Here is a 10,570-nt window from a genome sequence, read left to right as displayed (position 1 = left end):
TTCTTCTCCTTCTTATTTTTTTTCTTCTCTTCTTCTTCTTCTTCTCCTTCTTATTTTTTTCTTCTCCTCTTCTTCTTCTTCTTCTTTTTCTTCTCCTCCTCCTCCTCCTCCTCCTCTTCTTCTTCTCCTCTTGTTGTCCTCCTCCTCCTCCTCTTCTCCTCTTCTCCTCCTCCACCTAACTAACCAAGCTAACTAACTAACCTAACTAAAACTACTAACCTAACTAAATCTACCACTAAAACTACTAAGAATAACAACTACTAAAACTACTAAAACTATTAAAAAATAATAAAACTACTAAAAAATAATGCGGGTGGGGGTGGGGGTGGGGGTGGGGGTGTGGGGGCTCACCAGGAGGGACGGTTGTGGAGGGGACGGGGTGTTGGGGGTGGCGGGGCTGCGTCGGGGGCGCCAGCGGCGGCGGGGCGATGGTGGCGGGGCAGCGGCAGCGGGGGCAAGGTAGGGAGAGAGGGAGGGGCGGCAGCGGGGGCGGGAGGGGCGACAGGGGCGGTAGTGGGGGCGACAGGGGCGGCGGCGGGGGCGACAGGGGCGGCGGCGGGGGCGACAGGGGCGGCGGCGGGGGCGACAGGGGCGGCGGCGGCGGGGGCGACAGGGGCGGTGATGCGACGGGGGCGTCGGCGTGATGGTTGTGGCGGCGGCCGTTACAGAGAGAGGGTCACGCGGGGTGGGCAGAGAGAGAGGGGCGCGCGGGGTGACCGTTACAGAGAGAGAGAGGGGCGGGGTGGGGGGAAGGAGCCGTTAACGGTGTTAGAGCGTTGCCGTCTGCCGGCGGATGGCAAAGAGTCTAGACTCTTTGCCGTCTGCCTCCGGACTCTTTGCCGTCCGCTAGCAGACAGCAAAGGTCCGGCTCCAGTTTGACCTAGCCACCCCACGGTCAGGTGGGCCTATCTATATGTTTGTCGTCTACCTCTAGACTCTTTGCCGTCCGTTAGCAGACGGCAAAGATGTGACAGATGGCAAAAAGACTTTATGCCATCAGCCTGTGCTTTGCAGTCTGTTTTGCTGAAGCTGATGGCAAAGACACTCTTTGCCATCAGCTAGCAGACGGCAAAGACTAGGCAGATGCAAAAAACTGTTTTCCAGTAGTGCCTAAATCAGACAAGGGACACGACTCCATATGGATCATTGTAGACCATCTGACCAAGGTGGCCCACTTCATTCCTGTCAGCACCATGTACGATGGTAGCCAGCTGGCCAATTTGTACATCCATCGTATCGTGAGTCTTCATGGGATTCCCAAAAGAGATTGTGTCCGACCGAGGCACACAATTCAGCTCAAGATTCTGGAAGAAATTCCAAGAAGCTCTCGGAACCAAACTCTCCTCCGGCACTGCCTTCCACCCACAGACATGTGGGAAGACGGAGCGAGTAAATCAGATACTTGAGGATATGCTCCGCGCTTGCGTCTTGGCACATGGGACCAAATGGGAAGACTATCTTCCTTTCGTTGATTTCTCTTACAACAACAACTATTAGTCCAGTCTCCACATGGTCCCATTTGAGGTGTTTTACGGACGTAAGTACCACACTCCCCACAACTAGTCTGAGACTGGTGAAGGACTGATTTTTGGGCCAGACATCCTTCGTGAAGTTGAGTAGAAGTTGCAACTCGTCAGGGAGCACCTAAAGGCCGCCAAGTCGCAACAGAAGAGCTACGCGGATTCACACAGTCAAGAAGTGGAGATCAACCGTGGAGATCACGTGTACCTCCGCGTCACGCCTCTCATGGGAACCAAGCGTTTCCATGTCAAGGGAAAGCTTGCTCCAAGGTACATTGGACCTTTAAAGATAACCTCAAGGCATGGAGAAGTTGCTTACCAGTTGGAGCTACCTACAGAACTTTCGGGTGTGCACAACGTCTTCCACGTGTCACAACTTCGGAAGTGCCTTCAAGCGCCAAGCCGTCCAAATCTCTATAAGGACATCGATCATAGAGCAATTGACCTTCAGCCAGACCTCACTTATCGCGAGAGAACGATCTGCATTGTGGATGAATCCGATCATTGTACCTCGAGCCGTACCATCAAGTACTTGAAGGTCCAGTGGAGCAACCACAGCGAAGCTGAAGTAACATGGGAACGTGTAGACTATCTTAGATCTTAGTTTCCATACCTACTTAGCACCTAGCTTAGGAATCTCCGGGACGAGATTCTTGTAAGGGGGACATGTTTGTCACACCGTGTATTCACATCACTTTGTCTCTGCTTTCTCTCTTTCAAAAATAGGTATAAATTAACACTTTTTAACAAAATGCTATGAGTGTCTTGATTGTCATTGTTTGTATGTGTGCTTGTGAGTATATCTCTAAAAACAGTTTTTATAAAATACTATTTCCATAAAAATCCTTTTTAATTATTTTAGTAAACCAAAACCATGCTTTGGGGTTTGCACTACAGGTCCCTCAATTTAAGGGAGTCCCTTCACCCAAAGATTGTATTTTGATTTTAATATTAATAAAACTCTTCAAAACCATAAAATATTTATTTTTAAAGTTATTTTTCCATTTTATTTATATGTCCTTTTCTAAGGCCGAAAATGATATTTGTGGGTGAAAAATTATTTTTCTACCTTAGAAAAATCTGAGAAAATTTGGGAATAATTAGAGTACATATAGTTTCCATACATAAGAGTTTCAACCCCTAGTCCTGTTCAAAATAATTGAGCAAACCTTTGAAAACCAGTTCTATTTGTTTGCACCTTTTGGAATATTTGCAATAGGAAATATTCTCAATTAATTCCCAGAAAAATCTAGCATATCCCACATACTATATTTGGTGATCACGCCAAGTTTTACCTCCATACAAGGTGATTTGATTTACCAAATAATTCAGAAACACTTTTTGTGCAGAATCAAGTTAGAGCTACTCTACATTGCCAAGTTTGTCCATTTGGTCTCAAACTTTGCAAGAGTGCTCAATACTCCAAATAAGGAGATCCTGCCAAGAATTGGATTTGTGGGAATTGATTTGCTCACATCTTCTCACAAGAATCAGATCTGCCCATTTGTGGGTATTTTCAAGTTTACATTGCCAAACTTGTCCAATGGAGCTCAAATTTGGAAGAGCCTACTAATTATATCCAAGACCAAATCTTGTTAACTCTCAATGCATTTGGAGGAGGTTAACTTCCAAAAACATCTAGCACCCTCCACACTTACTGCCAGATTTAAAAATCAGCATCTAGCACCCTCCACACTTACTCCCTTTGCTCCAAACTCTTGACATAGATTGCATGTGCCCCTCCACAACTACAGACGAGAGGCCCAACAACGGTTCAATGGGAGGGAGCCAAAATATCCATTGTAGCTCCTGAATCAAGACTGACAGAACCACTTTACTTCTCTCCCCTTGGCCAGCTTGATTCCTCTCGTTTCCTAGCATCCAAGGAGCATCTACCCCATCTCCAAGACACCCTAGGCACGACCAAGACGCGCCATACTGTGCCAGCATGCCGTGGGATGCCAAAGTTGTTCTCTGGACGCGCTATAGAGCGCACCCGAGCCCAAGGGGGCGAGAGACGGTCAATTCCTAACCCCACCCATTGCCCCTCTTTGACCACACCGATGACCGAGTCCAGGGCAGCGTCGGGCCCCTCTTCTTCCCCTCTCCTCTGCCCGTGGCGACGCGTGCTCGTGCATGGCCAAAGTGGCCACAAGAACCCTGCCACCTCGATGCACCAAGAGACTGCCCCCGCTCCTCCTCGAGATGATGTGTGGTCCTAAATTGTGTCCGTAATACCATGGTTTCACCCCCGAGCTCTCTCTCCCTCTCCTGCCACCGTAGCAAAACCACCGGCGCGTCACCGTTCAGTGACCCGTAGCCCGCCTATTTAAAGGTTTCCCCGCACTCCTTCGCACCACCAGAATCTCCCTCTCCACTCCAATCGACCACCCCGAGCACCCTCTTCAGCTAAGAGAGCCCCGGTACTCAAGATCGACCGAAGTGTCGCCGCATTAGGGCTCTATCGATCTCGGGCTATAGGCAAGCTCCCGAGCTCCTTTCACCCCCCCTGTGACTGCAAAAACATCCCGAGCCTTCTCCATCACTAGCATGTTCTTCTCCCCACTCGGAGCACCGCTTCCAGCACCTTCCCGAAAGGTCTCCGCTGCGGCTTCGTCATTGTCGGCGATTCAAGAAACCTCCCTCGTCACCTCGACCCTCATCTGGTAGGCGGCTGTGTCACGAGTCCATTCCCGTTCTCACCTGACCCCGAGAACCCCGGAGATGCTGCCGGTGAGCCACCCCTCTCATCTATGTGGAGGTAAAAGACAACCCCGACAGGAGGACCCCCACCTATCGGTGACCACTCTCTCCTCTCTGTCGCTGGCTGCATGGGCCCGCGTGTTAGGTTTGAAAATAACAGTGCACGCGATTGGGATGGCTAGCTGGCTGGCTGGCCGTTTGGCCAGTTGGGCCAGCCCAGCTGATCGCCGAGCCAGGCTAGTAAGCTGGTCCTTTTTTCTTTATTTGAAATCTGGATTTTAATAATAATTCTACACGATTAATTCCTTGTCCAAACTTAAATATTTTTCCACCATAATTGTTGTAAAATTATGTAGTATTTAACAATATTGTTTGTCGAATTTTTATGAAAAATTTATGCACACGTTTATTTTAGAACCTAGTTTAAGTATTTTTAGCTCCTGGTAAAAAGACTTTAAAAATACTTTTCCATTCCAAAACCAGAAACAAATATTTTGATAAATAATAACAGGATTTTTGAGAATAGGGTGACATTTTTTATGTGAGTTTGTACTCTGTTTTTGGTTGTGGTCCTTATTGTTATTGATATTATGACGATAGATCACTCGTTTGACGAAGGACTTGGACCCGAAGACCTCGAAGACCCCGGATACCTAGCTGACCAAGGCATGCAGACCATTAACCATGCCTGAGAAAATATTTTATGCATGCCATGATGATTATTTTATTCCGATGCATATGATCATGATAAACCGGTAAACCCTCGATATGGTGTTTCCGATGGCTCCAGGGGAGCACTTGCATTTGAGCATGACCTTATCGTCTATGAGGGTCATGCTGATAAAAGGTTGACAAGTAGATAGTAGTACTACGCATAGGACGAGCATATGCATGGTGATGGTAATATAAAAGGTTTCTCGATAACCCCATCGGGTGCCACTAATGCCCGAGGGTGATGGTGATGAGCTGGATGACCACTTGAGAAAGAAGTGGTGTAACATGAACGGTTTTGTGTGAGTGGTTTTGGAAATGGGATTAGAACTAAGATTTGTCGATCGTCCCAACCTTACATGTGCGACCATGATGCCCTTTTATGGGTTGGGGCTTTGTTGATTACTCTAGTCGGTGCTAGCAAAGAGCCCACAGTACTAGTGGCGGGAGTGATATGTTCACTCTCGTGATGGGGCCGTGCCAGGTAGGGCGACTATGTAGATTTTACGTGTCCGAGCAAACCGTTGGTCCCTGCATGGATGATACAGTCTAGTGTTGGTGCTCTTAAGACGTACATCATGTGGGCTGGGTACCAATCAAGTGGACTCTTTGTCTAGTCTCGACAAGGGAAAGGCATTGATCGGGTACATACCTCGGCTATGTTATATACCGCGAGTCGTGGATGACATGGAAGTTTCCCGAATCTCGTGGGTACATCGCGAAACCTCTACAGAATGTAAAACTATTCGAATATCCATATCCATGGTCAAGGAGAGTAGGCTGGTGCTGCTTAAACTATGTCTAGTTCTTTCCGCATAAATCAAGTACGTGTGTGTGTAAAGGTGTTTCATGAGGAAGGAATACTTGGGTCAAGTCTGGTGACTTGACATGAAGGGTGAACATGAGATGTTCAACCCTCGGAATAATTATGTTGATATTTCTATCCTGTTATTATCGTTACTATTTACCTAGTGATGCATGACCATCTTAATACTTGACCAAGTTTATGCATTAATAAAACCCGCTTTCTGCCAAGGCTGCATTATACTTCATATTGCATTCAATTACATAATTCGGGTCATGGGCTGTTTGCGAGTACATTCAAACTTCTCATTGGCTTGCCACTGGTTATTTTAATGACCAGACATGGAGGAATCAGAATATGGAGAAGAATTTATCCTCGGGGATGGACACACGAACTAGGATGCTTCCTAGTCAGAATGCCTGTTGGTTAAGGTTGATGACCCATGTTCACGTTTACTACCAAGATTTCTACTAGTAATTGAGTTGGTGTGTTTGGCCTGCATGGCCCTATCTATGTAAGACTTGACCATAGTGGTCATTATCTATATCACACGTTATTCATGGATGTAGGACTCTTGTTATTAAGTATCTGTGTGTTCAGTGAGCATTGATCTCTGGGATCACTGTACACATTCATTCGGTGATCTCGACCCATAAGTCGGGGTCCCCATAGGCTCACCGAGAACTCGTGTGCCGGCGAGACCATGGGGACTGCCAAGGGAGGAGAGGCGACCAGGGGACACATTTATGGTCTTCATGGATGCGGTATGGGTTGGAAAGAGGATGAGGAGGAGCGGGAGCAGGCTCCTGGCATGCAGCGGTGGCGGGCGCGATCCGACCAAGTCTGGCGGCCGGGGGCATGCGTCGTATTGGGTAGGAGAGGGGGAGAGAGGACGGGCCCGATGTGGTGCAGGGTATGTGCCTTCGAGGGCAACTCGAGAGACAACCGGAGGGGGCAAGAGCTGGTCGGCGCTCGCCGCTGATACGTCTCAAACGTATCTATAATTTTTTTTATGGTTGCACGTTGTTATCTTGTCAACTTTGGATGTTTTATATACCTTTTATATCTTTTTTGGGACTAACTTATTAATTAAGTGCCAAGTGCCAGTTCCTGTTTTTTCTGTGTTTTTGACTCTTTTCAGATATGATTTTGGAACGGAGTCCAAACGGAATAAAATCCCCGAAATAAATTTTTCCAGAACAGAAGAAGATCGAGGGACATTAGGGCCAACAAGGGCATCCACGAAAACACTTTTCCGCCGCCGCAAGCTTCCGTTTCCGCAAGATCTCATCTGGAGACCCTTCCCGGTGCCCAGTCGGAGGGGACTTTGGAGTTCGAGGGCTTCTACATCAACATCATCGCCTCTCCAATGACTCGTGAGTAGTCCACTTCAGACCTACGAGTCCGTAGTTAGTAGCTAGATGGCTTCTTCTCTCTCTTGGATCTTCAATACAAAGTTCTCCATGATCTTCATGGAGATCTATCTGATGTAATCCTCTTTGGCTGTGTCTTTGTCGAGATCCGATGAATTGTGGATTGGTGATCAGATTATCTATGAATTATATTTGAGTCTTTGCTGATTTATTATATGCATGATTTGATATCCTTGTAAGTCTCTCTGAGTCTTGGGTTTTGTTTGGCCAACTAGATCTATGATTCTTGCAATGGGAGAAGTGCTTGGTTTTGGGTTCATACCGTGTGGTGACCTTTCCAAGTGACAGAAGGGGCAGCAAGGCACGCATCATGTTGTTGCCATCAAGGGTAACAAGATGGGCTTTCATCATAAATTTGAGATTGTCCATCTACATCATGTCATCTTGCTTAAGGCGTTACTCTATTCTTTTGAACTTAATACACTAGATGCATGTTGGATAGCGGTCGACGTGTGGAGTAATAGTAGTAGATGCAGAAAGTATCGGTCTACTTGTTTTGCACATGATGCCTATGGATATAATCATTGCCATAGATAACGTCACGACTTTGCGCGGTTCTATCAATTGCTCGACAGTAATTCATTCACCCGCTGTCTACTTGCTTTCATGAGAGAAGCCAACAGTGAACACTACGGCCCCGGGGTCAATTCACAACTATCGTCTCCACTTTCACTTTTACTTTGCTTTGTTTACTCTTTGCTTTCAGTTCTCACTTTGCAAACAATCTATAAGGGATTGACAACCCCTTCATAGCGTTGGGTGCAAGCTCTTTGTGTTTGTGCAGGTACTTGTGACTTGAACGCTCCTCCTACTGGATTGATACCTTGGTTCTCAAACTGACGGAAATACTTACTGCTGCTGTGCTACATCACCCTTTCGTCTTCAAGGGAACACCAACGCAAGGCTCCAAAGCCGCGGGGAAATCCTTTGCATATTTGCCAAGGAAGTCCCTATAAGCATAGCCGTAGTAGTAGTATTCCTGGCGCCGTTGCCAGGGAAGGTCTTTTGTCACAGTAGCAGAAGGATTTTTGGCGCCGTTGCCGGGGAGGAGAGATCAAGTCAAGATCTATCCAAGTTGGTGTCACAAACTCATCTCTTGCATTAACCTTCTTTGCCAGTTGCCTCTCGTTTTCCTATCCCCCACTTCACATTTGCCGTTTTCATTTGCCTTTCTCCTTTGCCTTTTTCGTTTGCCTTTTTCATTCTCCCTTTTCTCTCGCTTGCTTTCTGTTCGCTTGTGTGACATGTTTCTTCAATATGCTTGCATCTTCGCTTGCTGAAAATCTAGTGATATGGATCCTCATCCACTTGCTAATCTCTTTAAGAGATCCAATTATGTTGAGCCAATTGCTAGTGAGTTGAGTGCACTTGACTATCTTTATGGAGTTTTGCTTGAGATGCGTGAACCGAAAAATTGTGAGGAAGAAATTTATGAAGTGATTCACGAGGGCTCCTTGAATGAAAAGCATGATTGCAATGATTTCACTATAAATTCTATTAGTGACAATCATGCTAAAAATATGCAAAACCCTAAGCTTGGGGATGCTAGTTTTGCTATGTCCACTACTTGTTTCAATGATCATGAGTGGGGCGATGATTTTTCTTATGATCTTGAAAATTTGTTTAAGCCTCATGATGAATATGATATTTGCAATACTATTGAAAGTGGGATTGGAGAAGTCATGACTTTATTTGATGATAATCCCACTATTTTTGAAGAGCATCACCTTTGTATGCATGTGGAACATGAAAAGAATATCCTATGTGATAGTTACATTGTTGAATTCGAATATGATCCCACATGTAATTATTATGAGAGAGGAAAATGTGGTGGTAGAAACTATCATAACACTAAGTCACCTCTCGTTATGTTGAGATTGCTCTTGTCTCTTTCTTCTTCCTTGCATTTGGCAGTTATTGGTTGTCTTGACAATGTGTTTTCGTTATAAATGCCTATGCATAGGAAGTATGTAAGACTTATATGTGATTTTCACATGCTTTATGATGCTCTCGTTGTGCTTCAATTCTTGTCTTTTGTGTGAGCATCATTGAACTATCAATGCCTAGCTAAGGGCGTTAAACAATAGCGCTTGTTGGGAGGCAACCCAACGAATCTATCCTTTTTCTTTGTGTCTTTTGTTTTCCACACTTTCATAATTCTGTTATGATTGTGTTTTTTATGTTTCTTTTGCGTTTGTGCCAAGTAAAACCGTTATGATTAGTCTTGGGGATGATCGTTTGGTCATGCTGTAAAAGACAGAAACTTTCTGCTCACGAAAAGAATTTTCCTTTTTTCTGTAAGAGCTTTTGAGTTGATTCTTTTTGCTGCTGATTGCTATGCAAATTCTTCAGACTTTCGTAAGTTTTCAGAATTTTTGAAGTAACATAAGTATACAAAGTATACAGATTGCTACAGACTGGTCTGCTGTTAACAGATTCTGTTTTTGTTGAGTTGGTTGCTTATTTTGATGAAACTATGGATAGTATCGGGAGGTATTAGCCATGGAAGATTGAAAATATAGTAACCCAACATAAATATAAGTAGAATTTAAGTTTTCTACAGTACCTAAGGAAGTGGTGGTTTGCTTTATTATACTAATGTTATCACGAGTTTGTGTTTAAGTTTCGTGTTGTGAAGTTTTCAAGTTTTGGGTGAAGTTCTTATGTACAAAGAGATAAGGAGTGGCAAGAGCTCAAGCTTGGGGACGCCCAAGTCACCCCAAGTTGATTCAAGGATGCCTTAAAAGCCTAATCTTGGGGATGCCCTGGGAAGGCATCCCCTCTTTCGTCTTCAAACCATCGGTAACGTTACTTGGGGCTATATTTTTATTCACCACATGTTATGTGTTTTGCTTGGAGCGTCTTGTATCGTAAGAGTATTTTATTTTTGTTGTGTCACAATCTTCCTTGCTGCACATCTAGAGAGAGATACATGCACTCACCGTGATTTTGTCGAGCTTCACTTATATCCTTTGGTTAGACAATTCAGCTCACATGTGCTTCACTTATATCTTTTGAGCTAGTTAATTTTGCTCTCTGTGCTTCGCATGTATCTTTTAGAGCACGAAAGCGCGTGGCTTGGTAGTTGATCTATGCTATGATAGTATTCTCAAAAGGGGTAGTTATCCATAGGGATATGAAAACTTCCACCTTCATGTGCATTCAATAGTTAGAGAAGTTTGATTCATCTCAATTAGTTTTGAGTTGTGGTTGTGGTAATATTGAAGTTATATTAGTAAGGTGTTGTGGATCTAGAAATACTTATTTTGAAGTTAGTGATTCCCGTAGCATGCACGTATGGTGAAACGCTATGTGATGAAGTCTGAGCATGATTAGTATATTGATTGTCATCCTTTGTGTGGCGGTCGGGATCGCGCGATGGTTTATACCTACCAACC

Source organism: Hordeum vulgare, chromosome 2H (assembly GCF_904849725.1).
Source record: "Hordeum vulgare subsp. vulgare chromosome 2H, MorexV3_pseudomolecules_assembly, whole genome shotgun sequence".
Lineage (NCBI taxonomy): Eukaryota > Viridiplantae > Streptophyta > Magnoliopsida > Poales > Poaceae > Hordeum > Hordeum vulgare.
Note: the sequence above shows the minus strand (reverse complement) of the source record.